Here is a 26,623-nt window from a genome sequence, read left to right on the forward strand (position 1 = left end):
TCAAAATGCATTAGGGATCCAACTGCAGTTCAGTGTTCATGGGGTCATCAATTTACAGCAGCCCCTTAAAGAAGACAAGCTATGGTTTCTTCCTGGGATGATGACACCAGGACCGTTGACAATAGTGCTGGTGAAAAGTGAAATAAAGCAGTTAGTTGGGCCATAGAACAGAAAAAGTGGGTAAGCAGAAGACACATTAAACATAGCATTGGGCAGGAAGCCAATTTTCTCTGTCACATTCAAGTTAAGTTGGGTTAAGGACAGAGGCATCAAAGAATTAGTTTTGATTCTTGAATCCTGTCTGGGCTCAAGGACTCCCCCTATTTCTTCCAGAATAAACCAAGAATCAATCCTTATAAAACATTTGCTCATTAAGAAGGGCAAATGGGGTAGGGGTATTGATTTTGCAGATAGAAACTTTACAGAGTGGGAGTGGCCAGATGGGTCATTGGTGGCACCTCATGCCCATCACTATCGCTATCACCATGTTTTCAGGACAGCCTGCACTGCTCGATGCCCGTGAAAGAGAGGCAGTAACAATGAATTAGTGCTTGGGTACTAGTTAAGGGCATGGACTCTGTAGACAGAAAGACCTAAAGTTTGCATCTTTATTGTGCTTGCATTCATTTCTTTTTTGGAGTGGTAAAGCCTTCTTTTTTTTTTTTTAAAGATTTATTTATTTATTTATTCATGATAGACATAGAGAGAGAGAGAGAGAGGCAGAGACACAGGAGGAGGGAGAAGCAGGTTCCATGCCGGGAGCCCGATGCGGGACTCGATCTGGGACTTAGGATCACGCCCTGGGCCAAAGGCAGGTGCCAAACCGCTGAGCCACCTAGGGATCCCTTGGATAGTGGTAAAGCCTTCTTAAGGCCTGTTTCTATTGAAAAAAAAAAAAACAAACAACAGGGTTAAATGACGTAATTCATACAAAGTGCCTATCACAAAGCTGAGGGCATAAGAAATGCTTGCATAGCACTAGCTAGTATTATAGTTCCTAGTCTCAGCTGAGAAAAGTCAAAATGAAAGGTGATCTAAATCAAAATAAATTGTTGCACAAGTCATTTATTTTTTAAAAGATTTATTTAGTTGAGAGTGAGTATGTGTGAGTAGTGTGAGTGGGGGAGAAATAGAGGGAGAGGGACAAGCAGGCTCCCCCTGAGCTCTGAGCCTGAGGCGGGTTTCCATTTTAGCACCCTGGGATCACCAGCTGAGCTGAAATCAAGAATCAGACACTCAACCAACTGAGCCACCCAGGTGTCCCACAGGTTCTTATATTTAAAAAGAGTTATAAAGTTATAAAAATAAGTGGATGGGCTGTATAGGTCTAATTTGTTTATTAATAATAGATATGAAGAAGTTAGACTCAAGAATACAATACCTGTTCAATAGAGTTTGACAAGATACCACATCTGCTGTGTTCGTAGGTGAACCAAAGAGTTGAAGGCATTCTCTAAAATGTAATGGCAGTTGATGTCTACAGGGGTGCTGGAGAGTAGTCATGGAAGTGAAATAGAGTGTCATCTATTTTATTAATTTACGACATTACTGTGCCCTCCTGTTCCTAGCTTCTCAACCATGTTCCACACATTTCACTTTACAATATGCTCAGAAGCAGCTCTGCCTTTCAGCTTCCGACAGTAGCATATGCTGCATCGCAGGTTGGAGACACGGCCCCCCCTGAAAGCTGCCATTCTGTGGGCTCTGGAAGACAGGACACAAAGGATGGCATGTGGTACCTGCAATACAGGCTGTCATGAAGCAGGCGACGGTCCCTGCAATCAGAGCTCTCACTGACCCTGACGTGATATCACACTTTCTGGAAGGAGCCACGGATGCTGGGAAACATGGAAGTAGGAGATTTGTTTTGAGGCCATTGTTTGGGAATTCCAAATCTCCAGCCCCTGAGAATTGTTTTAGGGTTGGGGGTCTCAGGTCATTGATCTTTCTTTTTCTTTCTTTCTCTTTCTTTCTTTCTTTCTTTCTTTCTTTCTTTCTTTCTTTCTTTCTTTCTTTCTTTCTTTCTTTCTTTCTTTCTCTTTTTTTCCCTTCAAATTAGCTGGGAAAAATCAAGATTCAAGAGCTTAATGAAGAGCTTCACATCTAGAGAAGTTCTCTGGTGGGAGAGGAAAGGAAGACATTTTTCCACAGGCCCAATGACTTCCATTTTCTACAGAAGAAGCAAGTCCTAAGTTTTACCACAGTGTATCGAGGGCATGGCAAGGCAAATGGATTTCAAGGAGAGATCCAAACATTTTCAACTCATCGTCACCGTCTACTTCTATGCCTATAGAAGACTAATTAATCACTAATCAGAGGCCCACATTCCCAAATCTACTAGGCCTCAGAATCCTTCTCCAGGGGCCATTAAAATCTACCGGAATTGTCATGCAAAGTGAGACCTAGTGTCATCCCTGGGTAGACAAGCCCCTGTACGTTTGAACAAATTCTTTCTGAGTTTAGCTTGGGTATACAAAGGAAAACTATATGGCAGAGCAGGGATAAAAATAGACTGCAAAGGATTTACTACTGTCCCAGGGCCTTTTCTTCCCCTGAAACAAATAATGTTACAGAACAAGATGGAGATTGAACGTATGTTTATGTCACATGCATTATTGAAGAAAATTATTTTCACTTACTGAGTCTGCCAATCACTATTTCTAGAGAACCGATATTCGCAAAGCCACAGAGAGTATAAGTGGCAATTGTCTCAGAATGAACCTGTAAACAAGCATAAACACTTGGAAGAATACATGGTGTGACTAGCTTAGTAAATCTGACATCCTAACCAGGCTTCTTTTTCTGACTATGGAATCAATATTGACAAGTAAATGTGCAATGCATGACTTTTTCATGGAAGTGAAAGACTCAGGTCATTGATCTTTCTTTTTCTTTCTTTCTTTCTTTCAGCATTGTTTCAGAGACTTTTTGTTGTTTCAGAGACTTTTTTTTTCTATCTCCGCTTGAATTTTGAGAGAGGGAAAAGGGCTGTGTAGATTCAGAGACTTTATACAAAGGAGTTGGAATTGGTAATCTTAGCCTCTACAAATGCTTCTTTCTGCCCAGTGAAAACTTTTTTTGGTAAAGATTTTATTTATTTACTCATGAGAGACACATGGAGAGGCAGAGACATAGGCAGAGGGAGAAGCAAGCTTCCCTTAGGGAGGCTGATGTAGGACTCAATCCCAGACCCCAGGATCATGATTTGAGCCAAAGGCAAATGCTCAACCATTGAGTCACCCAAGAATCCCTTCTTTTTTTTTAATTTTTTATTAAAGATTTTTATTTATTTGAGAGAGTGAATCAGTGAGAGAGAACAGTAGCTGGGAGGGGTCAGAGGGAGAAGCAGGCTCAGGTCAGGACCCCAGGATCATGACCTGAGCTAAAGGCAGCTGCTTAACCAGCTGAGCTTCCTAGGCATCCCCAGTGATAATTTCTAATATTCAGTATGACCTGGCCACCTGCTATAATGCGCCAGGCCTAGTGCTAGCTACTGAAGATATAAAATTGGTCCCAGAAAATACTCACATTATATTTGTTTGACAAAGGATTTATTTAGAATGTATAAAGAGCTGTTATAATTTAATAATAATAGGACAAGCACCCAATAGAAAATGGCTAAAGAGTTTTCACTATATATATATATATATATATAAGAATGTTTGACATCATTAGTCACCAGAGAAATGCAAAACAAAACAGTAAGATAACACTGCACATCCACTAAAATGGCTAAGAAGTCAGACAATACCAAATGTTGACAAGGATGTGGAACAATTGGATTTCTTGTACATTGTTGGTGGGAACTGACACACGCCTGTTTATAAACCGGCAGTTTCTTATCAAGTTGATAGACACAGCCTGCATTACCCAGCAATAACACTCTTTGGAATTTTCTCTGGAGAAGTATAAACTTCTGTCCACAAGAAGACTGTAAATGACTATTTATGGCAGCTATACTCATAATAGCTTCAAGCTAGAAACAACCCAAATGTCCTTCAACAGACAAAAGGATAAGCAAATTATGAATATCTATGAAATAGAATACTACTCGGTAGTAAGAAGGAAAATAATGCATGCAGCAACATGAAAACTAAGTGAGTCCATTTGTATGAAATTTTACAAGCAAATGTAATCTATAGTGAATGAAAGATCAGGCTGTCTGGGAATGAGGGGGTGGGTCAGGGTACTGTTGACTGCAGGTGGCCATGAGAGGAATTTTCCAGGTATGATAGAAATGTTCTATATGTTCATTGTGGTTGTGGTTACACAGGTGATACATTTGTCAAAAGTTGTATATACACAAAAAAGGATCTTTATTGTACATAAATTATACTTAAATGGAAAGGGATTAATTTAGTAAAGAGGAAACTCACAGATATAATAGGAGTTCCTTTCATTCTGGCTGTGGTGTGTCCTTGCCTCTCTTTGGTCCTCAGCTCTAACCATCCCCTGGGAATGTCAGGTGCCCACGTTTACAGGGCAGTAGAAAGATGGAGGGTGAATTTGTGGAAGTGTGAGCATAGCCCTCTGGTTCTGATCTGACAACCAAGAGGTGTTGCTCAGGCCAGATAATTCTCTCTCAGTTTAAAGGGCTGACCACAGGACACCCAGAAGATTCAGTGGACTTTGTTGTTCACCAGAAGTTCACCCAATTTGGCAAAGGCACCCACACAATTGAGCAATAATTTTCTTTTCCAAAATCCTAAAACATCGATGATTTGGTTTAAAGAACAAACCAGGGCAGGGATCCCTGGGTGGCGCAGCGGTTTGGCTCCTGCCTTTGGCCCAGGGCACAATCCTGGAGACCCGGGATCGAATCCCATGTCGGGCTCCCAGTGCATGGAGCCTGCTTCTGCCTATGTCTCTGCCTCTCTCTCTCTCTCTCTCTTTCTCTCTCTGTGACTATCATAAATAAATAAAAATTAAAAAAAAATTAAAGAACAAACCAGGGCACCTGGGTGGCTCAGTGGTTAAGCGCCTCCTTTGGCCTACGGTGTGGTCCTGGAGTCCCGGAATCAAGTCCTGAGTCGGGCTTCCTGCATGGAGCCTGCTTCTCCCTCTGCTTGTGTCTCTGCCTCTCTCTATCTCTGTGTCTCTCATGAATAAATAAATAAAATCTTTAAGAAAAAGTAAAGAACAAACCAGGAAAGCACTGCATTCAAAAGTAGCAGTGCTTTTCATCCCCCAACTAACTGGGTTTGTTAAAGCTCACATTCAAGACTCAAGTGCCCATGGTAAATTTTTTTGTTGATTGTAAGGCCTCTCTTCTCTTTCTGGTTTCTTAGAATGCCTTTGTTGGCATTTGCAATCAGCGTGCCTATAGCAGGCAGGAAAAAAATATTTCATGTATTTGAGCAGTCTGCTGTTGTTGGAAAAGCTCATCTTCATTCCCTGTTCTCTCTAGTGCTTTTCATTTAGTTCAATTGGCTTCAAAACAGGCAGGCTTATTAAGGGACCATGGGGAGGGATCTGGCACAAGGCACTTGAGATTCTTTTTTCCTGTTTCTGAGGATCTGTGGGAAGGGGACACACAGATGTGGCCATGTAGGGTTTTATTTTATTTTATCTTTTGTTTGTATGTTATATTTATAATTTTTAAAAATTTAAATTCAACTTGCCAAATATAGTATAACACCCACTTCTCATCCCATCAAGTGCCCTCCTTAGTGCCCGTCACCCAGTAACCCCATACCCCCACCTCTCCTTCCACAACCCTTAGTTTCTTTTCCAGAGTTAGGAAACTCTAATGGTTTGTCTTCCTCTCTAATTTTTCTCACTCAGCTCCCCTCCTTTCGCTTAAAATCCCTTTCATTATTCCTTATATTGCACGTATAAGTGAAACCTTATGATGATTGTCCTCTGATTGCCTTACTTCACTCAACATAATACCCTCCAGTTCCATCCACATTGAAGAAAATGGTGAGTATTCGTCTTCTCTGATGGCTGAGTAATATTCCATTGCATACATAGAATACATCTCCTGTATCCATTCATCTGTTGAAAGACATCATGATTCCTTCCACAGTTTGGCTATTGTGGACATTGCTGCTGTGAACATTGGGGTGCAGGTGTCCTGGCCTTTCACTACATCAGTATCTTTGGGGTAAATCTCCAGTAGTGCAATTGCTGAGTCCTACAGCAGCTCTATTTTTTAACTTCTTGAAGAACTTCCACACAGTTTTCACAAGTGGCTGTACCAGTGTGCATTCCCACCAACAGTGCGAGAGGGTTCCCCTTCCTCCCAATTCTCTCCAACATTTGTTGTTTCCTGTCTTGTTAATTTTCCCCATTTTCACTGGTATGAGGTGGTATCTCATTGTGGTTTTGATTTGTATTTCCTTGATGGCAAGTGATGCGGAGCATTTTCTCATGTGCATGTTGGCCATGTGTAGGCCTTCTTTGGAGGAATGTCTGTTCATGTCTTGTCCATTTCATGACTGGATTGTTTGTTTCTTGGGTGTTGAGTTTGATAAGTTCTTATAGATCTTGGCAACTAGCTCTATGTCATTTACAAATATCTTCTCCCATTCTGTAGGTTGTCTTTTATTTTTGTTGACTGTTTTCTTTGCTGCACAGAAGCATTTGACCTTGATGATGTCCCAATAATTCATTTTTGCTTTTGTTTCCCTTGCCTTCATAGATGTGTCTTGTAAGAAATTGTTGTGGCCAAGTTCAAAAAGTTTGTTGCCTGTGTTCTCCTCTAGTATTTGATGGATTCTTGTCTCACATTTAGGTCTTACAACCATTTTGAGTTTATCTTTGTGTATGGTGTAAGAAAAATGTTCCAGTTTCATTCTTCTTTGCATGATTGTCCAATTTTCCGGACACCATTTATTGAAGAGACTGTCCTTTTTCCAGTGGATATTCTTTCCTGCTTTGTCAAAGATGAGTTGATCATAGAGTCAAGGTTCCATTTCTGGGTAATCTATTTCTGTTCCATTGATCTGTGTGTCTGTTTTTGTGCCAGTACCACACTGTCTTGATGATCACGGCTTTGTAATATGGCTTGAAGTCAGGCATTGTGATGCCCCCGGCATTGGTTTTCTTTTTCAACATTCCTGTGGCTATTCAAGGTCTTTTCTGGTTCCATACAGATTTTAAGATTATTTGTTCCAACTCTGTGAAGAAAGACCAAGATATTTTCATAAGGACTATGTTGAATTTGTAAATTACTCTGGGTAGCATAGATATTTTGGCAATATTTATTCTTCCAATCCATGAGCAAGGGATGTTTTATTTCTGTCTTCCTTGATCTCTTTCATAAGTATTCTGTAGTTTTTAGAGTATAGATTCATTATCCCCTTAGTTAGGTTTATTCTTAGGTATGTTATGGTTTTTGGGGTAATTGTAAATGGGATTGATTCCTTAGTTTCTCTTTCTTCAGTCTCATTGTTAGTGTACAGAAATGTCACTGATTTCTCTGTATTGATTTTATATCCTGCCACATTGCTGACTTGCTGTATGAGTTCTAGGAATCTTGGGGTGGAGTCTTTTGGGTTTTATATGTACAGTATCATGTCATCTGCAAAGAGGGAGAGTTTGACTTCTGCTTTGCCAATTTGAATGCATTTCATTTCTTTTTGTTGTCTGATTCCTAAAGCTAGGACTTCTAGTACTATGTTGAATAGCAGTGGTGAGAGTGGACATCTCTGTCATGTGTCTGATCTTAGGGGAAAGTCTCTTAGTTTTCCCCATTGCGAATGATATTTGCTGTGGACTTTTCATAGATGGCTTTTATGGTATCGATGAATGTTCTTCTATCTCTACACTCTGAAGAGTTTTACACAGTAGTGGATGCTGAATTTTGTCAAATGATTTCTCTGCATCTATTGAGAGGATCATATGGCTCTTGTCTTTTCTCTTATTGATGTGATCTATCACATTGATTGTTTTACAAATATTGAACCACCCTTGCATCCCAGGATAAATTCCACTTGGTCATGTTGAATAATCCTCTTAATATACTGTTAGATATTATTGGCTAGTATCTTATTGAGAATTTTTGCATCTACATTCTTCAATGATATTAGTCTATAATTCTCCTTTTTGGTTAGGTCTTTCTCTGGTTTTGATTTCCAGGTAATGTTGGCCTCATAGAATGAGTTTGGAAGTATTCTCTCCCTTTGTATCCTTTGAAACAACTTTGGTAGAATAGGTATTATTCCTTCTTTAAATATTTGGTAGAATTCCCCTGGGAAGCCATCTGGCTGGGACTTTTGTGTCTTAGGAGGTTTTGGATGAGTGCTTCAATTTCTTCTCTGGTTATCGGCCTGTTCAAATTTTTCTATTTCTTCCTGTTTCAGTTTTGGTAATTTGTGAGTTTCCAGAAATGCATCCATTTCTTCCAGATTGCCTAATTTGTTGACATATGGCTGCTGATAAATGTTTTTAAAATGGTTTGTATTTCCTTGATATTGGTTGTGATCCCTCCTCTTCTGTTTGTGATTTTATTAATACAAGTCTTCTCAAGTCTTCTCTTTTCTTTTTAATAAGTCTAGCTAGGGGTTTATCTATCATATTAATTCTTTCAAAGAACCAGCTTCTTGTTTTGTTGATCTCTTCTACAGATATTCTGGTTTCTATTTCACTGAGTTCTGCTCTAATCTTTATATTCTCTTCTTCTGCTTGGTTTAGGATTTATTTGCTGTTGTTTCTCCAGTTCCTTTAGGTGCGAGGTTAGCTTGTGTATTTGAGTTTTTTTCCAATTTTTGAGGGAGGCTTGTATTATAATGTATTTACCTCTTAGGACTGCTTTTGTTATATGCCAAGGATTTTGAGTGGTTGTATTTTCATTTTCATTAGTTTCCATGAATGCTTTTAATTCTTCTCTAATTTCCTGGTTGATCCAGTCATCTTTTAGTAGGATGCTCTTTAACCTCCACGTGTTTGAGTTTCTTCCAAATTTCTTCTTGGGATTGAATTCTAGTTTCAAAGTATTGTGGTCTGAAAATATGCAGGGGACAATCCCAATCTTTTGGTATTGGGTGAGACCTGATTTGTGACCCAGTATGTGGTCTATTCGGGAGAAAGTTCCACATGCGCTTGGGAAGAATGTGTATTCAGTTGCATTTGGATGGAATGTTCTGAATATATCTGTGAAATCTTTTTGGTCCAGTGTATCATTCAAGGCCTTTGTTTCTTTGGTGATGTTCTAATTAGAAGATTTGTCATTTGCTGAAAGTGCCATGTTGAAGTCTCCTACTATTAGTGTATTATTATCTAAGTATCTATTTACTTTGGTTATTAATTGATTGGTATACTTGGTGGCTCCCACACTGGGGTATAAATATTCATGATTATTAGGTCCTCTTGTTGGATAGACCCTTTAAGTATGATGTAGCGTCCCTCCTTATCTCTTACTACCATCTTGTGGGATAAACTCTAATTCATCTGATATGAGAATTGCTCCCCCAGGTTTCTTTTGAGGACCATTTGAATGGTAAATGGTTCCCCATCCCTTCATTTTCAGGTTGGAGGTGTCCTTAGGTCTAAAACGAGTCTCTTGTAGACAGCATATAGATGGGTCTTGCTTTTTATTTTTTAAAGATTTTATTTATTTATTTATGAGAGACACACAGAGAGGGAGAGAGAGAGAGAGAGAGAGAGAGAGGCAGAGACACAGGCAGAAGAAGAAGCAGGCTCCATGTAGGGAGCCCGACATGGGACTCAATCCTGGGTCTTCAGGATCACACCCCGGACCGAAGATGGCACTAAACTGCTAAGCCACTGGGGCTGCCCGGGTCTTGCTTTTTTATCCAGTCTGATACCCTGCATCTTTTGATGGGATCATTAAGCCCATTTACGGTCAGAGTAACTATTGAAAGATATGAATTTAGTGTCATTGTATTATATATTCTAAGTGCCTGTTTTGGGGGATTGTTTCTTTGGGCTCCCTCTTTCTTTTTACTGGGTCCCCCTTAATATTTCTTGCAGAGCTGGTTTTGAGGTCACCTATTCTTTCATTTTCTGCCTCTCCTGGAAGCTCTTTATCTCTCCGTCTATTCTGAATGACAGCTTTGCTGGATAAAGTAAGTATTCTTGGCTGCATATTCTTCTTATTTAATATCATGTATATATCGTGCCAGAACTTTCTGGCCTGCTGGGTCTCTGTGGAGGGGTCTGCTATTAATCTGATATTTCTCCCCATATAAGTGAAGAATCTCTTGTCTTGAGCTGCTTTAAGAATATTCTCTTTATCAAAAAAAAAAAAAAAAAAAAAAAAAGAATATTCTCTTTATCTTTAAAATTTGCAAGTTTCACTATAAAATGTCGAGGTGTTGAATGGTTTTTATTCATTTTGTGGAGGGTCTTCTCTATCTGTTAGATCTGAATGCCTGCTTCTTTCCCCAGATTAGGGAATTTCTCAGCTATGATTTGTTCAAATATATGTTGTGATCCTCTGTCTCTCTGTCAGCCTCTTCTGGAATCCCAATAATATAAATATTCTTTCTTCTCAGGCTATCATTTCTTTCCCTAAGTCTTTCCTCATGAGTTCTTAATTATTTTTCTCATTTTTTCCCTCTGCTTCCTTCCTTTCCATCAACTTGTCCTCTATGTCACACACTCTTCCACCTCATTAACTCTAGCTGTTAGAGTATCCAATTTTGATTGCATCTCATTTAATCTATTTTTAATTCTCATATGATTATATCTCAATTCTGTAGTAGGAGTTTCTAGAGTCCTTTATGCTTCTTTAGAGTCACCAGTAACTTTACAATTGGACTTCTGAATTGTATCTTGACATTGTATTTAAATCCACGTCCAGCAATTCTGTGGCAGAGAGTATTGCTTCTGGTCTTCTTTTGTGGTGAATTCTTCCTTCTAGTCATTTTGTCCTTATTGTTGTGGTGATATGAAATGATAAAATGCTTATGTGATGTGATAAAGGGAGACAAATAATGTAGGTGTTCTGATGTACTGTTAGATGACACGTCAGAAGGAGGAGCATCTACTTCTGAACTGCAGTTGGTCTTGGGCAACTGAAACTATGTTGAGCATACTCCATCAGATCTGAGGCACCACTCTACTCCAGAGCAGGTTCCATGTACAGTTTTATAATAAGAGGAACAGGAGGCTAAAATGCTACTGCTCTGCCTTTTCCCATACATGAATGATGGAAAGAACTGCATTGCACTGGGAAATCAATATATCATTTGGTTCTCCCAGAGCCTGAGCAACAATGCTGGATATACAGGGACAGTGATTGTAGCACTGCTTCCAATAGCAGAAAATTGGTAAGTGTCCATCAACAAGAGACTGTTAAGATTAAAAATGGTGTGTTCAGAGTATAGAATACTCTCATAGACACTGATAGGGAATGGCATCCAAAATATGTTATTAAGTGCAAAGAGCAAGAGTAAAAGCATACTATGGTACAAGGAGAAGAGCTGAACAACAGAAAAATAGGGAGGATGTCTTACTTGTCCCTCTTGCCTTTTTGTGCCTTTTGAGTTCTATACCAGGGTGTGTATAAATTAAGTGTAAACAAACAAACATGCACAGTATTACTTTTACGTTAAGAAAGAAAAGATGATGGAGTAAGGAGGAGCTCATGTCCTGTGGACAACATGCTACATACATATTCTGACCTGGATAACACTGGGCTTTGCCTCATGGACCTAGATATTATGCTTTGGTCATGTGGTGCTTTTTCCCCACCACTTGTTGGTTGGTAAACAAAAATTGCAGGTACTCATCCCCATTTTGTTGCCTGTAAATAGGAAAATGGGAAAAACAAAATGCTTTTGCCATTATGACTCAACAGTAGCAAAAGCTATTGGGCTCCTGTCTTCAAATATCCTCTGTGGATCTGCCTCTGGTTGGGCTCACCCCCAACTGAAATCATTCCTACTCTTCTCTCTCTATTCTTGTAATAACTGTTTACAAACCTGCTCAGCACTGCTAGGATTGTGAGTTTACTTTGCTCATTAAAAAAACGACTTTCTCCTGACAACTGGCAGTTGGGGATGGAAAGCAATTCACTTAATTTAGCCCATTGTTTACTTTTGGCAGAAGAGCAAACCGGTTTATGGTGGCATCCAAACAGTGAAGACATTTGGCCAAACTCCACTGTCTGGCCAGTTAAAGAATAAACATTTGAGAAACAGGAAACCTACAGACCCGCTGTATCAGATGTGTGGGTCAAATGACCCTGACCATAAAATGCAAATCAGTACTTCATGGAGTATGCTGTTATATTTATGTAATATGTGGGGACAAATCTGCATATTTTGTCTTTAGAGAACTCGGTGAGATGATAGTGTTGTTCACTGGTAGGCAATCTCAATTAGAACCTTGGGAAGCATGCTGGGGCACCTTGGTGGCTCAGTGGTTGAGTGTTTGCCTTCGGGTCAGGTTGTGATCCCAGGGTCCTGGGATCAAGTCCTGCAGGGAGCCTACTTCTCCCTCTGCCTATGTCTCTGCCTCTCTCTCTGTGTCTCTCATGAATAAATAAATATAAATCTTAAAAAAAAAAAGAACTGTGGGCAGCATGCTTTTCCTCCCCTTTTATAGCCAGATACATACTTTATTTTTTTAATGACTTTATTTATTTATTCATAAAAGACAGAGAGAGAGAGAGAGAGAGAGAGAGAGAGGCAGAGAGAGAAGCAGGCTCCATGCAGGGAGCCTGATGTGGGACTCTATCCTGGGACTGCAGGATCATGCCCTGGACTGAAGGCAGGTGCTAAACTGCTGAGCCACCCAGGTGTTCCTTGAACATTAATTACAAATGGCTTATTTCAATGAGTAATGGTGCTGGTCAGAAATGTTCACCATTTCCCTAAGATTTTCATGAGTGGGACAATTCTGTTTTTTGGGAAAGTAAAATCTGGAGACTCAGCTGTAAAATATGACCTAAGTAATGGCTTCACCCACATTTCCTTGTCCCATCTGAGGTCAAGTAAACATGAACATTTCCCTGGAACCTACTGACCTGAAGTTCTGAAATAGTTATAGGATGCTTGTCTCAAAAATTCAGGCCACAACCCAAGCTCTTCTCTTCCCTCATCCACTTGAAGAGTAGCAACTGTGTCTCACTATTTCCTTAGGATGTCCAGGCAGTATTTTGCACTTGGGCAGTTTCTCGGAGTTCATAGACTTTCTAAGGCTGGAAGGAAGAGACCCTCGACATTATTAGACTATGAGCCCATGAGGGCAGAAACCTCATCACTTGTTCCATGTTGTGGCCTCAGTGTATAAGTGCATTGCACACAGAAGGTATGTGGCAAATATTTTTTGATTGATTCTTGTCCCTACTCATATGACTCCAGGTTTGGATCCACAGGTCTCAAAAGTAAATGATCCTAATAATAAGGACTAGCTGTGTATACATCACACAGACACACACGCATGGATTAATTCAACATAATTGAAAGTTATGAGGTGCTGTGTTCAGTATGGGCTCCATGAGATCAGGGATTTTTGGTTTGTGTTTTTCTCTGATGTATACCCAAGTGCCTGGCCCACTATGCACAAGCACCAGTGACTATCTGACCAATGTAGAATTGTGAGAAAGAAGTGTATTGAGAAATCAATGTATTTACTCACGAACATATATTGCTGCACACCATTCACCAATTAGGGTCCAGCCCCTTCCTTAAACTGATCAATTTTGAGAGCTGTTTATAAGCGACAAATTCATTGAAAAATGTCTTATAGCCTATGAGTTTGGTGACCATGAGCTGTCTTGCCATTCCACTCCCATCATGAAGGAAAGGGGGCATGAAGACGTAGGAGCATACAATCTACAAAACTCAAAAACAGATTCCTTATTAGAGTGGTGATTTGCTTCTTGTTCCTCTGCCTCATCCTTGTGACAAGATTTTCCCACCTCCTTTATGTCTTTTTTAAGCATAGATATTTCTTCACATTGTTTTGCCTATTTCTTTCCATTAGGAGTCAGGATTGGCATTGAGTAATTTGAAGTCACCTGGATTCCTGGCATGAGGTCAATCATTCTCTCCAGGTGGTGATAGGAGATGGGGAGGGGCAGTGGTGGGAAGATGGGGGTTACATGATGAGTGTGTGCATTGCCTAAGAGTATACTACAGGTGGTTTGGGAAGGCAATTTACAAGCGTATTTTATTTTTAAGATTTTATTTATTTATTCAAGAGACACACACACACACAGAATGAGAGAGAGAGAGAGAGAGGGAGAGAGAGAGAGAGGCAGAGACACAGGCAGAAGGAGAAGCAAGCTCCATGCAGGGAGCCTGATGTGGGACTCAATCCTGGGACTCCATGATCACAACCTGGGCCGACGGCAGGTGCTATACTGCTGAGCCACCCAGGGATCCCCAAGCCTATTGATTTTTAAACAAAGATAGGTAGAAACAAAACAGAGGAGAGATATGACAGAATTATACCTCAAAACTCAGTTGTGGGTAGTCAAACATGTTTTCAAACCAGGACAGGGCTGCATTCACAAAAGACAACAGGGCCAGGAAGGCAATCAGATTCACAGCTATATTTGCCATCAGGGAGATGGATGAGGATGCTCTCTTTCTTGCAGCTTCTAGGAGGTTCCTTGAATCACTTTATCAAAAAATAGCAATTCCAGAATTACCAAGGTGTTGTCAGTGGATGGACATCACAGGTGTAGAAATGGCATAATCAGAGTTCATTTGATTGGAGACACAAACTCTCAGGCTCATGCCTTGGTCAAAATACTCACCTATATTCTGTGACATCATTTATAATTGCTTACAGTTGCTGAGTGTAGGTGATTGTCATATAGGCATCTTATTGTTATACTACTCTGTTAATTGGGGGAGGGTTATAATTAAAAACTTGGGAAAAGATAAAGAGATTATAGGCTTTAAAAATTATATTAAGGTAGTTACCAGAAAATATTTATAAAATATTCATGGTATAAGAACTAATACATCAAAGAAGGCCTGAAGAAATGGAATGTCACCATCACCTTTGAGTACCCCCTCTTCCTTAATCTCATCCTCTTCTCTATAATCTCAGAAGTACCTGGCTCCCTAGAAGTTGCTTATCATTCCCTTCCTTTTCCCTTTTCCTATGTGAGTGTGTACCTAAATAATATGTTGCATAGGTTTACAAACTTGCTTAACTTTACAAGTGGAATCACATCTATTCCATACATGTATTCTTTGACAAGTTGCTTTTTACTGACTATACCTATATACAAACAGAGGATGAATCCCAGCAACATGTTCATTGATGGATTCTGTTATTGAATTTGATTCTTTTGACTATCTTGAACCCCTTTATCCTTTTCACCCTTTCTTCCTTTCTTTTGCACAGGGCAAAAAAAAAAATGAACTGAAGAGGGGTTAAAGATATTTATATCATACCTTCATACTCCCTATTATGTAAGAAACTTCCAGAAATGGTTGTCCCATCGCTTTTCCGTCTTAAATCAGTGCTCAATAAACACTACACCACATTTAAAATGAAATGTCTACATTCAACGGTTAAGGAAATGTATTGACATTCAAGTATTTAGGAAGCTTTTCAAGTATTGAAGAAGGATTTTTTTTTTTTGGAAGTCTATTGAAGCCTGATAGTCACTGGGAAATTACATTCATTTTAAGATCATGGGCTCTCCAATGATCAACTTTTGTCTGTGCTTTGAATTTGGACACCTCCATCCCACCTCCCCAGCTTGTAGGAACGAGGTATCCCACTTACCCAGTTTCCATTTTCATGGCATTCTTGAGGGTTATTTTAGGTGTTTGTCTCAGGCCAGGAGAGTTTAGCCACAGCCAACGATGCAGGTGCAGACATCACTGAAGCAGTTAAAAGGTGGGAGGCTGAAACCTGTGATTTTGGGAGAAGGGCCAGCTGAAGTGTAGTTTTTCTGTTGTGCTCAGAATGAACAGCCCAAAAGCTTTACAAGGGGAGAGAAGGGCAGAATGGAGCCTGCCTCACAATAGTGTATTTTTGGAGGCTTGGGAGCACTCAGTGAGCCATGTCAGCATCACCTTGAGAGTCAGAGGACGAAGGGAGGAATTTGTGCTAATTGACCACATCCTTTGGTGAGAAGCCCAAAACCAAAATCTAATCATTTCAGAAGAGAATGAATCCTGGTAAAAACTTCCGAAGAAGATTCTTCTCCCTCCCTGTGGACCTGATGAATGTTTAAATAGTCCCGAAAGAACGTATTTCATTAGATCATCAGTTTAGACAAGGGAAGTGTCTGGGGTGCAGGCACAGGTACACCCCTCTCTGTCTTCCTTTCAGTCTTCTGAATTCTGTGGTGCCTTTATATAATATTCATTTATCCAGAGTCCCTTTAATCTGTAAGTGATTTCTGTTTCCCTCACTGTGAACCTACTTAAACTCTTTTGCCTATCGTCCCCACATGCTTATTTTGTTTCTGAATTCTCTTCCCTATATTTTCAGAATGCCGGAATCTGCACTTCCCTCCCCACTCCCCGTCCAGCCAGCACATTTTCGCAGGCAGCATTCTTAGAGCGGTGGCTGAGTGGACCATCTGCAGATCCAAACTGCTATTCCTGAGATCTCTTTCAGCTCCTCCCCTTATTTATTTATTTATTTATTTATTTATTTATTTATTTATTTATTTGGCAGAGGGAAGGACAGAGAGTACAAGCAGGCGGAGGGAGAGGGAGAAGCAGGCTCCTCGTAGAGCAGGGAGTTGGATGCGGGCTCCATCCCAGGACTCTGAGATCATGACCTGAGGTGAAGGGCAGATGTTTAACTGGCTGAGCCTCCCAGGTGCCCCCTCTTCCACTTTTGCTCTTCCCTCTTCCTATTGGTTGCTCTCCGAGGATTGGATGAGGTGGATGGATGAAACTCCCCTCTCTAGTAAGAGCTCCTACTCACCTGGGGCCACACCTCTTCATTTTTCCATGTCTGCACTGGGGGCTGCCTCTCTCTGGGGCTTACCAACTCTGTGCTTAGGGCACGAGCACTGGTTATAATGCTCTGCGGCCCTGTGCCACACACCAGCAACTCTCCAACTGGGTTGCACGTAAGAATGTACAGGAGGAGTACTTTAAAAAATCATTGATGCCTGGGTCTCACCCCAAGAGCTTCTGGTTTAATTACTCTGTGGCATGGGCCTGGACATTGGGGTTTTTAAATGTTCCTGGATGATTCTAATGTGCAGTAAGGTTTGAGAACCACTGTTCTAAGCCTCTGGTCATAAAACTTTCTCTGTGAAGGGCCAGAGAGTAAACATTTTTTGCTTTTTCAGGCCACAACTACTCAACTCTGTAGCATGAAAGCTACCATAGAAGAATGAATAGAAGCAGCTGGTTTAGAGTAAAACTTTAGTTACCAAAAAAAAAAAAAAAAAGGAGCAATCTAGCTTGGCCCATAAGCCACACTTTGCTGACCCCCGGTCTAGACTGCCTTTACTAGTGACAGTAATGATGGTTTTTGTTATTATTTTACATTGTTAGAATTTTGGCTCAAATCACCTCAATATGTGATTTCATTCTGCCACAGTTGAATGTAATTCATATTTAGGTAGCAGATTTTGAAAGTGAAGCCACAAAGGTCCTCAGGGTCACTCCTTTCCAAGGCCAGAGGAAGAATGGCCAACTATACAGCAAAAGGACACTCTATGGCCTCCTAATCCAACAGAAGTGATCAAGCAAAGACAGAGATAAGAGTAGCAAAGAAAGAGGTTGAATTTTTCAAAATTTACCTTGAAACATTCTGACCTCATAAGAAGTATATGCACCTAAGAAGCTTCCAGCAATGGTAGAGAACCCAGCTGTCATGATTGTGTGGAGTTCAGACTTGGTGATGTGTGGTGAGTATGGTCGGACAAGCAGTGGAGACTCTGTCTAGAAACAAAGCAAGGCCAAGTTTCAATGCTCTCTTTTAAATCATAAGAGGGTGTGCCAATCTACTAAAGATACTCTCTCTCTTTTTTTTTAAATTTTTTTTCTCTCTTTTATTTTTAAATGGAGCCCAGTCCGGGGCTCAAACTCATGACCCTGAGACAAAGACCTGAGCTGAAATCAACAGTTGGACTCAACTGATTGAGCCACCCAGGTGCCCCTGATTCTATTTTCTAAAGCAGTATTTCTTTCTTTTTTTTTTTCTTTAGGGATTCATTTATTTATTCCAGAAAAAGAGAGAGAGAAAGCACAAGTGGGAGGTGGAGAGGGAGAGAGAATCTCAAACAGACTCCACAAAAGCCCAGAGCCTGACTTGGGGCTCAATCCTAACATCCTGAGATCACGACCTAAGCCAAAACCAAGAGTCAGATGTAAAGCAGTATTTCTAAGTGTGAATCACAGACAGCTCAGCATTACCTGGGAACTTGCTAGATGTGCAAATTCTCAGACTTACTGATTCAGAAACTCTGTGAATGGGACCAGCAATCATGTTTGAACAAGCCTTCAGTTGTGGTTCTGATGCATATTCATTTGGGAACTCACACCATTGATGTCTGGATCATTGAACTCTACGTCAGTGTGCATATTGAGTCATGTGTAATGTTTGCAGAGTGTACAAGGCCAATTCATATAAGGTCTCTACTAACCTAAAATCAGAGTCTGCTGGCCAGGTACACTTTTCTAAGGTTGGAACACTATTTCCCAAGTAACCAAGCCCTAGCCTTGTGGTGACTTCACATCTTCCAGCTTCATCCTGACAGACCATAAACCTCTTTGCTTACACCAGAGGGAAATAGAGATGCCTAAAAACATACCAGCAATAACAAGGACAGGTGCCCACAGGTGCTTTTCCATTTGGGAATCAGACACCCCATTCTTACCCTTAGGTGGAAATGAATTAGAGAGAGTGTATTTGTAAGGGCTTGAATCCCATTAAGTAGGACTGGTGGCCTGGGACGTGGGGCTCTACATAAATAAGAGCTGTACTTTTAGCATAGTAAGTATTCAGTTGAGCACCACAGAAGCATGTGTGCAATTTTACAGTTTTCCCTTCATTATTTGTTATTGTTCTATAGGATGGAATATGTTGAGCTTCACTTCATGGACTAACTAGAAACTCAGTACATGAGCCCTCTTACCCTGCGGGTAGGAGTAATCAAGTCAAGATGGTGTTCTAATAATTAGTCCTGAGAGATTTTATGATGATAATTATAATAATTTCAACTCCTAGGGAAGGAAGTATGGGCTCATCCCTAAAGACTATCCTCCAGGCTAGCAGCCGGGCTTACCAGTAAGACTCAGACTGCCTGGAGCAGTTGTAAGCCTTGGACTTGGAGCTATGTGTTTCTCTTGGTGACTTGAATTTTGCTTCAGATCTGATTACCTTGGGCCACTGTGCTGGCAAACATTCACATGTTCTTTCCTGGGTGTGTGATTCTGTTTTGCCTGAAGCTACATATTCTGAGTGATGAGGATGGTTACCATTTCTTATTTATCCACCCCATAGGAATGCTACTCTTTTGAATGACACGCCTTGGCATCATATTTCCTTGCTTAAATGGCCTTCAGGCCAAGCACTTACCCATGTGATGGATCAGAAAGATGAAAATGCTTTTGCTCATCGGCATTTTCCTTCAGGCCCATCTAAGACAGACTGTTGGCCAGACACATTGAGAATAAGCGCAACTATTTATACAGCCACAGGTTTGTTGGTGAAAAGTCTTTCTGGTCTTTTTCCTTACCACAAGCATTATACCACAGAAAGTGAGGCTGCCTGTTACATCTGTGCAGCTTCAAGATAAGTGGTGAACTTCATTTGAGAGGGTGACCTGGTAGCTTCTGAAGGGTAGGTCTGAGACCTACCCTTTTTTTTTTTTTATTGGTATTACAGTGTAGTTTTAATACAAGCGAAATATAAACACAACAGTTAGATATTCAGTCGCTTATCCAGTGAAATAATAATAATTCAATCAACTCAGAAAAGATGGGTTGAGGATCTGTACAGAATCTATATGGCACTTAGATAAAATGATTGCATCTTGCCTCCTCTCCATAAACTTTCAAGAACCCAAATGTGACACTAGGGCAGGGCACTGGGACACTTGGGAAGGATCTCTCTCATGCACCCTTTCTCTCTCTATGGAATCTGGACATTGTCAGTGGTGGGGGTTCCTTACTTTGACACCCCTCCCCAACACTAAAAAAACAATAATGCTGTTATATTTTTAATTGTACATTCTAGGAAGATTATCCATTTCAAACAGGAGTTTTGTTTTGTTTTTAGAGATTACAGCTTACCATCTAATGAATATATTGCCAGCAGCCACTACAGATTGTTTTAAGCTCTTGATTCAGGCAATGAATTTAATGATCACAACAACCCTTTGTGAGAGGTCCTGTAATCATAGCCATTTTATAGCAAAGGAATCCGAGGCACAGAACACGTTAGTTGTTTTGTCTAAGATCACCCAGCTAGTAAGTAGTGGGATGTAGTTGAGGTTTGGCCTTTTGTGCTAAACTTTCAAATGAACATGGTTTATGGTCCCACTTCTACACTAGCCCTTCCAGCTAGAGACTGTGGTGCCCGCTTCAGAATGGGGACATCCTGTTGCATTCTGTCCTTCCTTTCAGCTTAGACATGAGCCCAGTACTGCTGAATGTTCAAGTCAACAATCAGAAAATTACACTGTTGGGGATCCCTGTGTGGCTCAGGGGTTTTGTGCCTGCCTTTGGCCCAGGGTTCGATCCTGGAGTCCCTGGATCGAGTCCCGTGTCGGGCTTCCAGCATGGAGCTTGCTTCTCCCTCTGCCTGTCTCTGCCTCTCTCTATCTTTCTCTCTGTGTCTATCATAAATAAATAAAAATAAATCTTAAAAAAAAAAGAAAATTACACTGTTGCTGAAATTCTGAATTCAGCTGCTACTCTTTCTCTCTGCCTCTCTGACTCCCTCTCTCTCCTTCCCCTTTGTCCCTCCTTCCCTCTCATTTATGTATTTACAAGGATCAAGGGAGGGCTATGGCTGTGCCCAATCTCTCTATGCACCGCCTGGTTTGGGTGTGCATTTGCACTAACTTACACATTTCCTCAGGTTCTGATTTAACACAAGTCTCGTAGAACTGACAGATGCTGTGGCGGCAGATTTAACTTTTCAGACCTTTTCTTCTTTTTTTAAAATTGTGTGTGCTTATCAAACTCCCTCAGAAACACAAAGCAGCTTCCCCTTCTTGCTTTGATCTTCTAACAACAACTAGAGCAGGCGTCTCCACTTTTGCAACATCCTGAGGGTAAACAGGGACTCCGTGTAAGGCACAGGGAAACACAGCCAGGATGAAGGAAGGGTGCTGTTCTCCCCACAGATGTCTGCTCTGCTGGAGTCAATACTTTGTTCAAAGAAGTAATTACTAAGGTTTCCTGGAGATAGCCAGCAGGTCAAAGCCCCGTTAAAAGTCCCGGAGATAAAATTTGCTCTATGGCTACATGCTCTATGGCTATATGGATTTTTTGGCTTGGCTCTCATAACTTGGGGTGGAAGAGGAGGCAGTGGAGGATCTTGGTACGAACATAAAAGCATGTTGGGAAAACCTAGATAAAAGGTGTTTAAGACTTTGTCCCCCAGATAACCAGCTGTACACCTATCATGTCACCCAATCGCTTCAAGTCCCAGTACCTTTCTAATGCTCCACTGCATCAATCCAAGGTAGTAGAGCATGGACTTTACAGTGCTGAGGAAAACCACAATGGGCAAGACCTGGGGGTGAGATGAAAGCAATCATGGGTTGATGTTGGCCTTGGTAGTATTAGTACATTTCAGATCAGGCCTCTCTCCTGCTTCCTTTGTCCTGCTGAAATATCATCAAAATACTGGAAACTCTTCTTTGATTAATGACACTTAATCAGGCAGTTTCCCTATCAATAATCTATTATTTGAATTTTCTCTGGATAAGTTTGAATATATTTCATAGGAAACGACTTTTTTTTCGTTTCTCTGAGAAGATGAGCTTTTCTTACTGTAGTTACTCAGAGAAGGAATGCATTTGGGAGGATTTGTAATAAGTAGATCAAGAAACTGAAGGCCACTGGCAGCTATTCTTAAAGTTCTGACATTAAACATCTTCATTAGCAGAATATTCTGGTCAAAATTGAGTGGGAGTAGCCTCTCAGATCCTTATTTATAAAGGATACAGCGATCAGATACAGCATGATAGGTGCTTACACACACTGCCTTCCATTAGTAAGCACTCATTAGTTTAGCTTTAAAAAAAATTATCTTATTTATATATATATTTTTAATCTCTAAAAAAATGAACTTTGGAAGCTAGTTTACTTCTGTGATACCACAATTGTCTTTTTTTGGATCCTGTTTCCCTGATGTTTTTGAGTGCCTTCAATGCAGCTTGTTTTCACAGTGAACGGTTTCTACCCTGTAGAGAACACAAAGAGCTGTGGGCTGGGTCCCTCCGCACTCCTGCCCCTATGTACCCCTTCCCCTCTGTTCTCCAGCTAAATGGCCAGGGACAAGCTGCCACCAGACGCATAGAATGACCAAGGACAATTCGTACAGGATCTAATTTAGAAATATCTATTAATAATATATATTAAAAGACATTTTGTGCCATTACTCAGAGCTCAGTCACTTATGTGCTTTTATTGGCTTTAATGGACAAGCAGAACCTTCCTGAAAGCTTCGGCGAATTAAAAGGGCTTATATCTTGAATGTTCCCACAGGGATTCTGCTTTGGCAGAAAGGATGGAGGCCACTGCTGAAGAGGGGAAGAGGGAGGTGGTGGGTGGGTGGGTGGGCAGGAAAAGTCTAAAGAGTAGCAAATTAGGCTTTCCCTGTGACTTTTCTTTTTCCCACTTCTGGGAAATTCTTGATAGCAGCATATTTCTAAACCTTTGGCCTTTTGGAGACGGCTTAGTCATCTTGGTACCAAAGCATCAAATCAGCAGCTTAAAAAAAATCAACAATTAAAAAGAAAGATTCAGGAAAAAATCTGGCCTAACTGAAGCTGGGTAGTTTGGAGGTAAACTCAGAATCCCTAAGTGAGAAAACAATTTAGAAGTATAGAAATAATAACACTGCAAAGAATGCTGTAGAAAAAAGCCAAATTTACCCTTGGGACTCAGCAAGTATTTGTAGGGTCTTGACAGGGGAAACTGTGCTTCCTGGGCTTGTAGGAGTGCAGGGAGGCCAGGTGCCTTTCCCCTGGAGAATGTCCCTCCTTTGGTTGGGAGAAGGGCCAGCCTCCAGGTATGCTGTGCTGAAGGGAAGACACAAAAGGTTTAGTATGGAAATGGCTCTAAAAGAACAGAGGTCAATGTGGTGGGTAGCCGCCTCCTTTTGGGAGGCTGAGGGGGTTCCTGAGCAAAGAGCTGTCACTGATCCTGGGCCTAGAAGCCATCAGTGGCCACGTGCCTGATCATGGCCAGGTACCAAATGTTCCTTTCCCTGATGTCACAGATACTATTACCCCGTATGTCTTTTTCAGTAGTATCTCAGGCAATGCTAGGAGCCCCCTCAAAAGTATTGGTATATTTCTGACTTCCTCTAGATGTTTCTCTCAGTGCTATAGTCACAAAGCAAAAACGTTTGTAATCTACGGACTTCAGATAAAATCAGGTAAGTAGAGAAAGTTAGTGCTGTGGTATCCATCTAGGACATGTTGGGCGTGTATCTGGTTTCTGGTCAGGTTTTATCAGAACATCTACAAAGATCCAGAAGGTACTGAAAAGGAAGTAACTACTTTGAAAAGGGATTTGGCTTTACCTTAAATGCAAGTAAGTGGTCTGCATAGGTGTACCGAAGACAAATTCAGCACCAGTGTTAATATATCCAAGAAGGTCTGATTTAAAGAAAGGAAGAGCCGACAATCATTACAACCATGGAATTGGTGGTTACAGTCCACCAAGGAGGAGCCCAGCAAACTTGCTGGTGAGTTGTGGAAGGTAAATTCTCATAGCTTTCCCCGCTCCAGTAGATGGCATGGAAGTATATTTTTGAGCTATAATTACATATGGATTTCCTTTCATTTGTGACATTCAGTATGACTCTGGGATGCTCAAGAAGGAGCCCGCTGTGTCAATTTGGATATAATCCTCAAGACATGTCAGAAATAGATTTATTCATCTGCATTAGTTGACCTACATTTTTGTTTGTGTAGAATATGTTAATCTGTTTAATTATCAATATAACAGTTGTCTCTCCCCATATCATCCATGACATCACTCTCCTATCCCAATTGTCCCTTTCATCCCGCCCCAGAGGTGCCAGCTGTGTCAAGCTGTGAATAGTGAACCTATTTCTGACATGTCTTGAGGATACTAAAATCACTTATCGGCAAGATATTCATTTGAACCCAACTTACTGAACTTGTTGGCCCAACCAATCAAAGCCATAAATCCAGGATCAGTCCTCAGGATTAAGAGCCCAAGAAGAAATTGTAACCCAATTCCCCAAAAGACAGGCCTCCAGTAAACCTATGCAGAAAGATGAACAGATAGATCTTACTAGAAAATGAATGTGAAGGTCAGCATAAAAACCCAGAGGATGACTATTTCCTTGGAAGCTTCTCACATGTGGCCTATGAGCCACCTTCTTTGGGAGGCCAAGGCAGTTGTGAGCAGAGGATCCCTTGATAGAATCATGCCCCCAGATCTCAGGGTTGCATTTCCTGGTTAAAATCCAGAGTCTGAGTTCTCCAGCCTCTGGAGAGATGTAACTATTATAGCCTGATAGAATAACTTAGACACAAAGCATAGTCTTAGCGGGGACCCTAAAAGAGGAGAGATCTGGTCCTCTTCATCATGCTGTAAATACTAGAGACCTATAATTACTTCCTCTGTCTGGAAAATGGAAAGGCAGAACATGGCTTCCCTGTGTGCCCAAGGTTTGTTAATCTGACAATTTGTAAGTGAATTAAGTGAAACTCCCCCCTGTTGAGGGGCTCTCATTTCATTGTTAAAGGAACCAATTAACTCTAATGTAGACCCAGGGGGTGCAGCAGCAATGGACAATCATCTGCTTTCATTTGTGGTGTGGAGATGAGTGGGCTGCAAAGAACTGTGGGATTGGAGGCATGAAAACCCGGCAGAGATGTTGATTGCGGGTGGCCAAGGGCTTTGGATCCTATTAGGTGACTGGTTTTTTTTTGGGTCAACCTTTCAGAAAGCCAGTAAAGACTACTGGAGTTTGCTTTCTGAGTCACGTGTGAAGGCTTCATGTCTCTGGATTCTTGCCCATATCATGGGTTACAGGCTGGAAGAATGAGGATGAGAACTGAATTCAATGGAAACAAAAGTTTTAAGGACATAGTTTGAGTAGGGGACCTAAACAATTAGCTGCTGGCTGCATAAACCAAACAGGGAAACAATCTGTATAGGCAACACAAGTTGAGACCCAGCATTCGGGGCTTCTTGATTAACTTCTCTGCTTCTGTGAGTTCTCCAAAGTTCAGGGGGAACAAAAAAATTAGAAATATTTATTTTCTTTCTACAGAAAGCTAATATTTGGGGGATTCTTAAAGAAAGATACTGGCATCTATCCTCCTTTCATTATTTACCTAGTATTAAGATGCCCCAGAAGTACCAAAAGATGGTCTTGTCTTTATTATAAAAATCACAAACTGGGGCAGACCGGGTGAGTCAGCGGTTTAGAGACACCTTGGGCCCAGGGGGTGATCCTGGAGTCCTGGGTTGGAGTCCCATGTTGGGCTCCCTGCATGGAGCCCGCTTCTCCCTCTGCATGCGTCTCTGCCTCTCCCTCTTTCTCTCTCTCTCATGAATAAATAAATAAAATCTTAAAAAAAAATCACAAACCGTATCATATTTCCTTTCCAGATATCTGTAACAACACAAAGAAAAAAGACTGGCAGAAAACAAGAAACAAACGGACATACTGAGCTAGGTGAGGCTTTGTAAATTAAACCTGCAACGAACAAATTGATGAGGTGTATGTCCTACAAGACAGAAGGGGGATACTGATCTCATTTTAGACTATAATCAACCATCGCTTAGGTCGATCTTTGCTGCATGGATATGACAAGCCCTGAAGGCTTACAGAAATGCAGAAAACATGCTTCTGGAAACAGAGCAGGGAAGATGGATAACTAACCAGACGCTGAAAAAAAATCACGAGACAAGAATGTTTCTTACTGGACTAGGGGGGCCTCTGATAGCTTTTAGGCCACAGTTATGAAATCTGATTTTAGAAACTCTCATGCCATCTGGTCTCACAAAGTTTGAGTAAGTTGGTCATTCCCTGTCCTGGCTCACTGTATGTTTTACTGGGAGACTGACACACTTCACTGGGTGCTTGAAATGTAAAGAAGGATTTTGTGGATTTCAGAGCTATTAACCAGCAGGTTGTGATATAGCTTTCCAGAAAGTTCTGGCATTGTTGGCATGCCTTTGTTTCTGTTCAGAGCTTTGTTAGGGGGTCGTGGGTAGTGAGTGAGCAATATATATATGTGACTCTGATCACTTGTGCTGCGGAGGATGGTGTCCATCAGCGAGTGAGTTTGGAGGGGCCCCAGGGCCATACACATGACGACTATCCTCTACTTCTCCTGGGGTCCTCCTGGTTCCCTCCACACCTGCCCTGAAATCTGGCTTCCCTGCACTCACCTCTTTTCTCTATGCCCCCTATAATGGAGACCTCTTCTTCTCCCACTGGAGGAAGGAATTTATTCACACATTTAATCATTGCTAATTTGAGACCACTTCTAGGTCACTTCTGGTCCCTAAAGGAGATTCCTTATCTCCAGGATCACAAAGGA

At 41.0% G+C, this 26,623-nt stretch overlaps 1 pseudogene; it reads right to left on the reverse strand.

The window, feature by feature from the left end:
• LOC112911628 (solute carrier family 28 member 3-like) lies at window positions 1-26,392 on the reverse strand (annotated as a pseudogene).
• Between the last annotated feature and the right edge of the window lie 231 nt (window positions 26,393-26,623).

Source organism: Vulpes vulpes, chromosome 1, assembly GCF_048418805.1.
Source record: "Vulpes vulpes isolate BD-2025 chromosome 1, VulVul3, whole genome shotgun sequence".
NCBI classification, from domain to species: domain Eukaryota; kingdom Metazoa; phylum Chordata; class Mammalia; order Carnivora; family Canidae; genus Vulpes; species Vulpes vulpes.